Below are 6962 nucleotides of genomic sequence, written 5' to 3' on the forward strand. Positions count from 1 at the left end.
TTTTCTTCTGAAATGCAATCTGTCCTGTTTTGTGTTTACTCAGATAGTCTCAAACATTAATTCATTGCTTGCTAAACTAGTATGTAAGTTCCCCTTGATCAGATAATCATAGTATCCACCTTTTAGGGTGGTTGTAGGTATGGATGAAGCCATGTGTATGAGGTGTTTAGCACATTATCTGGCAGGCAGAAAATTCTCGATAGATGTTACAAGCCCTCCGAGCCTAGAACACATTAGGACTTTAATAACACCAATTACAATAATGCATGTTTAATTACCTTTGGTGATCGGGGGTCTCCTTCATAAAACCAGGTCCCAGAACACTTGAAACATGAGTTATTCAGGAGGTAGAAATGATGGTAGTCCTCATTAATCTTCCCAAGAGACTCCCCTTTTCCAGATGAGAAAACTGAAGCTCAGAGAGGTTATGCCTCTTGCTTGTGGTCACTCAGCATTGTTAGCCCAGCACCGGGGCTCAAACCCTCGTCGAGCTCCAAAGTTTTTATTTTTAGCACTCTGCTGTATTGTGTGTGCTTAGATTATTACTATTTTAGTAACAACAGCTTTCATTTCCTCCCTGTGTGCATAGCCACAGGGAGTTTAAGGTTCTGTTAATTTCAGATTCTGCTAATGTTTACCGAGACCTAATGTGTGCCAGGCCCGGCCGAGACCATTTTTGGGTCCATTCGTGTAAATTGCTGAAAGATGCTCCCTCTGGGCAGGTAGAGCTGTGGGCCCATGGTGTGGTCAGTAGAAGCGGGGCTGGATTCTGGCCCCTGCCCGTCCCCTCACCTGTGTGCAGTATGCACACTGCCCAAGTGTTCGCTGTGTCCCGGGGCACTTGCCATGACACTGAACCTGCCTCCTCACGTCAGTCCTGTGGGGCAAGTGTAGTTCCCCTGGACAGATGGAGAGACCGAGCTTCGGAGTTGGGGCGTTTCCAAGGCCGTGTGGTCTCAAGGTGCAGATCCCGTGTCCAAATCAGAGTCAAATCCAGAGATGGATTACATGTAAAGCAGAGCGATCCGGGAGGGTCCCACTGTAGGAAGGGAAAAGAAGCACAGGAATCCCTGGGCAGAACCTGCCAGGTTTGACCCCTGGTGCTCGGGGGACCCTCGTGCTTTGCTGTGGCTGCCTCTCTGATGAGTGCTGGATATGGTCCCCCATCGGAAGCCCGGGGGAAGCAAGGTTCCCAGTGGGCCGAAGCCCTCTGGTGCATGACCAGCAGCAGGCTGGGGGCTGTGGACTGTGAGTGCCTGGGGGGCGTTAGAAGCTCCTGGAAGGGGCCTCAGGCTTCAGCGCACACTGCTTCTTCTGCATGCAGAGTAGTAAATGTTCCTGCATTTGCAGAGAGGTACATGCTCAGAAGGCCGGAGAGAACCTTCCAGGGCTGAGTGGAGCAAGACAGGCTGTTGGAGGTTGGGATCAGGGCGCTGGCCCCCAAGGAAACCAGAGGTCTCTTCATCTTCCTTGTCCTTCTGTGATTTTTCTAGTCCTTTGAAGACTGCGTTTACGATCTAAGAAGATAGGTCAATGTCTCCAAGTCAAATCAGGACCTCTAACTTTAGAATGCTCTACAAAATCACTATCTCAAGGAGACGCCTGCACTCTGACATTTGTAGGAGCGTCGTTCACCATGGCCAAGGTTGGGAACCAGCCTGAGGGTCTGCTGACAGATGAATGGATAAAGAAGATGTGCGATATATAATGGAACATTTGTTACGCAACCCTACAAAGAAGGAAATTCTGTCATTTGCCACAACGTGGGTGAACCTGGAAGGCATTATACTGAGTAAAATAAGCCAGACAGAAAGACAAATAATGCATGGTATCATTGATATGTGGAATCTTATAAACAAAATTGTCAAACTCACAGAAAGGGGCCAGAGGATGGGAGAAATAGGGAGGAGCTGGTAGAAGGGGACAAACTTTGAGTTACGAGATGAATAAGGTCCAAGGATCTGATGTACAATCTGGTGACCATTGTTAATAAGGCTGTGTTACGTAACTGAAATTTGCTAAGAGAGTAGAACTTCAGTGTTCTCTCTCTCACAGACATGAAGATAAAATGTGAGGTGACAGATGCGTTAATGAACTCTGGGGGAGGCCTTTGGCAGGGACTGTGTGTAGCCAATCATCGTGTTGTACACTTTAGGTACCTCGCGATTTTATTTGCCAGTCATTCCTCAGTAAAGCTGGGCAGGGCGGACTAAGATTGTTCTAAAGGACAGAAGGATTTTTCTGTCAGTGAAGGAGATGTCTATTTGGGGGGTGGGTGGCAGCATTCTCAAGTTATTCTTTGAGGGTGTTCCTTCCCCCCAACGCTGGGGACCTTTTTCCCTGCGCCAGGTGCTGGGAATACCATAGTAATATTTCCCGCTTTGATGGAGTTTACAGCTAAAGGGAGTCAGATTAATAAACAAGCATTTATAAGCCAGTATAAGAGCTAAAAGAGGCACAGTACTGGGAGAATCAGAGAAGGCTTCCTGGAGGAAGCACTATCTAACCTGAGCCCTGAAGGATGAGTAAAAGGTGGAATGGGGAGAGAGGGCGGTGGGGAGAAGATAGAGTCTGTGCAAAGGCCCAGATCAAGTCAAAGCCAGTGTTTGAGGGACAGAAGGGAAAGTTGGGAAACAGACTCTTGGGAGGGTTTTTTGTTTCTTGTTTTGTTTTTAGCTACATTCATGCATTTGCATTTCTTCTGGGGCAACAGGGGGCCTGTAAGGAATTTCAATAAGGATTAACCTGCTCTGAAGTTGAGAAAGACCTCTTGAGAAGGGTATGGGGGTGGAGCAGAGACCTGTGCAGGGAGGGCTGTAGAAGGCTATCCAGATGTGGAATTACTTAAGGAGACCTAGACGCACAAGTCTCACTGCCCATGAAGAGAGAGGCCTTCCACCCCAGGGCGTTACCTCTGAATCTCTGAGAATCACCGTTCTCCTGGTGCTCCTGGCTCCTGGAAGAATGCCCCAAAGCCTCCCCCATCTCCTTCCCTTCCAGGAACCAGGGCCTCCCCCTTGCAGCTGATCTCTCCTCCCCACACCCTGTGGCCTCCAGACCTGTCCTACATATTTCTTCCTATGCCCTTTCCTTTCCCTTCTGACTCTCCTCTGATCTTCCTTGACCTCCTGGGCTGACACAGAGATAAATCTGTTGGCTTCTTGGCAGGGGAGCCCAGGCCCTTTCCAGCGCTGACCTGACACTTTCCCTTAGCTCAGCAGGACCAAGGCAGCCTCTTCTCTGGCCTGGGACCCAGCGGAAGGGCAGAGAAGGAGCTCTGGTGCCTGGAAGGTCTTGAAGTAGACTTTGAAGAAAGGAAGAGGACCTGATTTGGTCTCCTCCCTGAACAACGGTGTGTCCTGTCTCAGGGGTTCTCAACCATGGCTGAAAGACAGAATGACCTTCTGGGGTCTTTTTTTTTTTTTTTTTTTTTTAAAGTCCTGGTTTCCCACCTCTGAGATCCTGACTGTATTATCATGGGAAGAATTCAGACATGTGGAGTTTGAAAATTGCCCAGGGGATAGCAGAGAAGACAGTTCTCTTAGCCTCATGTCTCAGATTTACTAGGGCAGAATGTCAGCTCTGGTAGCTGTTTCGCTGGGCTTACCTTGGACAAATCCTGGCCTCTCTGAGCTTTCTCGGTTTCCTCCTCTGTACGGGGAAGTTACTAGAACCTACCCTGAAGATGGTTACGAATCCGCCCAAGTCAAGCATTTACGATGCTGGGCCCAGAGTTAGTGCCCAACAGTGAGCACTGACTGGTGGTTTTTCTTGTCATTATGCCTTCCCGTTATGCACTGTTCTTGCCCCCCAGGTCTTTCTCTGTCCTCAGCTGCTGCCGTGTGAGTTAGGTGATCAGACGTCTGACACTCATTTGTGAGAGGAGATGTACTAAAGGAAGGAGGAAAGTGCAGGGTTAAAATTCTTGAAAATGACAGAATAGAATAGTTTATCTCCGGGGCCCCCACTCCCCTTTCCTCTCCCTGTGCGTTCAGGTTTTAGAGAGGATTTGAGGCCAGTGGAAGTCCAAGTACCAAGTAGCAAGTACCAAGTATGAAGAACTTTAGTACCGAAGGACCAAGCATGTATCCCCAAGGAAGACAGAGAGAGAATTCTTCTGGGAACTTTTTCTTTAATACATGATTTCAATGCCTCATAAAATAAGGGTTTCCATAGCTTTCTTGCCACTGATCATGTCCCTTCTGGTGGCCTGTGTGGTCTTTTCCTATGGGTGGCCACTCAGCACCCCCCCCCTTCCATCTTCCTTTGGGTGTGATCAAGGCGGCCCGTACTGTCTAGCAGGGTCGGGGGAGGAGGGAGCCCTCCCGAGCAAGATAGCTCTGCAGAGAACACTGTCCCCTTCCTCCAGCATCACAGGTACGCTGTGTGGGCGCAACAGAAATGTCACTGGTGGAGAAAAAGGTCAGGAAAACTCACCGCTCCAGGAAAAAGAGCTCACAACACACTTTTCTTAATGAGAAGAACAATAGGTTTCTATCCAAGTATTGAGCCTTGGGGATAGGCAGTGGTGTTCTGAAGCAGCTGAAACGGAGCCCCAGAGACTGGCTCAGAAAGGCAAGTGACAGCTGATGGGAGAAGCCCACACATCGAGGCAGTTGTGACAGAACTCTAATCCAGAGCGTACTGGGCTCTCCATGAACAGAAAACAGCAGTGCTCTCAAATATGAGCCCTAAATGGATTTGAACAGCAGCTCAGCTTCTGAAAGTGAAGCTATTTCAAGAAGCAGTACATTATCCCGAAGAATTTTTAAATGCCGTGACCACATCTGGAGGTCCTATGCATCGAATCACAGAATTCAGCAAACAGGAGTCGTCCCAGTGAGTGTCTGTGTCTTCTGTTTAACCACAAATGCCTCACAGGGGCAGGCCTTCCAGATTGTAGGCGTGGATTTAATGGTGTGTCCTGGAGAACTGAATGACCACTTCACTACATAAAGAAGCTTTAATGCAAAATTGAAAACCCTCATGGCTTGGTATTAATCATTAGCAATTATAAAAAAATTATTATGCCTTTGACATTAATTTTTATTGTTTCCATTAAACTTTATTTAACAATGGTTAATTATTTCTGCTGAGCTAACCTGGCAATACAGTTAGTGGAATAAAAGAGGTCAAGTGCACAGTGTCAGACGTTTAAATATGTGGACGGGAGGGGTGCCTGGCTGGCTTAGTCAGAAGGGCGTGCGGCTCTTGGTCTCGGGGTCGTGGGTTCCAGCCCCATGTTGGGTGTAGAGATTACTAAACTAATAATAATAGTCATCATCAACTTTCAAATAATAAATGAGTAAATACATAGACAAGAAATGTTGGTTTTCAATTTATCATGGGAAAATCATTATTTTTCCAAAATATAAAATATTTTTGGAAAAAGTTTTTTCAAAAAAGGAACAGGAGCACCTGGCTGGTGCACAGTCAAGAGTCTGACTTTTGGTTTTGGCTCAGGTCATGATCTCTGGGTCCCGGGATCAAACCCTGCATCGGGCTTTGCGCTCGGCATGGAGTTTGCTTGAGACTCTCTCTCTCTCTGTCTGACCTTCCTGCCCGTGCTTGCCCTCCCCAAAATAAATAAATAAAATCTTTAAAAACAGACAAACAAAACCCAAAAAAGGAATAAAAATGGTACTAATCTAACTGCTAGTCTGTTCATCTAAGATTCATAGTATTCATGAGTTCGGGTCTGGATATGCACTGGTATCATCGTTTTGATTGGTTTTTCCATGACCCGAGTGACCGATAAATAACATTATTAGCTACTACAACTATTATTATAGATATTAATATTAGTAGCAATAGGGGTCACAGCAGTAGTGGGTATCATTTATTTCTGTTGCCTGGGATCCCCACCTCACGCTTTTGATAACATCGTTTTCCTTCGGATAGTTGCCCCTCCCTGCTGGATTTGGTCTTGGATGGGATGTGAGAGTGTAATCCCTCCTTTGGAGGGTGACTCTAAGACGATGGGGCTCACCCTGACAGCAACACTTTGAGGATGCCGTCATACATTCCTAGCGCTTACGTGGGGGCTCTCCTGAGTCCTGCTTCCTGCTTCCTTCTAAAAGCTTGATCGTTCTACTTGTCCTTTCATTCTGTTTACTATCTCAGAGCTACCCATTATGTTTTCTGTTCTTTCTCCCCAGAGGTGATTTGCTTTGCTTAGTGATCAAAGAATTCTACATACTGTGTGGGAAGTAATATTAGGGAAAGGAGCTCTGATTGTCGCTGTGATCATTTTCATAGTAGTCATAGCAGCAATACCCACCATTTACTTACTAAGTACTGTGTCCTGGGCACTATTCTAAGTAGTATCCCATTATGCCCTCATGACAACTGCAGAAAGTAGCAGATAGACACCATTGTCACCCCATTTTGCAGACAAGGATGCTGGCTTGAGGTCCTAGCAGTTTGCCCATAGCTAGCCAGCGATGCCAGCAAGTGCGGCCTCTCCAACTCCGGCAGTCACACCCTCCATCCCTACATGGCTTTGCTATGGAAAGACTCAGACGGAAGTGCCCGGCAACGTGCCGATCGCCTTATTGATATCAATCACTTCTTCAGTTTTCACAGAAATAATCCTGATGTCTCTGTATGAGTTGTGAGTGCCGTTCTACAGGCAAGGAAGCAGGGGCTCGGGTGGATTTCGTGCCTTGTGCAGGGTCACTCAGCTGCTCGCATTCCAGAGCAAAGCCACTGAGCGAGAAAGGTCGGAGCCCATCGGGAGGGGGATGAAGGAAAGGGGCAGGTCTGCTCAGACCTAACCTCACTCCCTCTTAGCAGAACAAAAGAACCTTTTGAAGATGTGGAGAACCAGGCTTGCCTTTACAGGAGTCCCAGGAGACTTCTGTGGAAAGGGAAAACTTCCTTGCACTGAGATAACTGAAAACTTCATTTCTAGGCCAGTTTTTTTTTTTTTCTCCTTTTCTTTCCTTCTTCTATTTTTCTTT

The sequence above is a fragment of the Enhydra lutris genome, unplaced genomic scaffold (assembly GCF_002288905.1).
Source record: "Enhydra lutris kenyoni isolate GAN:26980312 unplaced genomic scaffold, ASM228890v2 scaffoldscaffold22, whole genome shotgun sequence".
Lineage (NCBI taxonomy): Eukaryota > Metazoa > Chordata > Mammalia > Carnivora > Mustelidae > Enhydra > Enhydra lutris.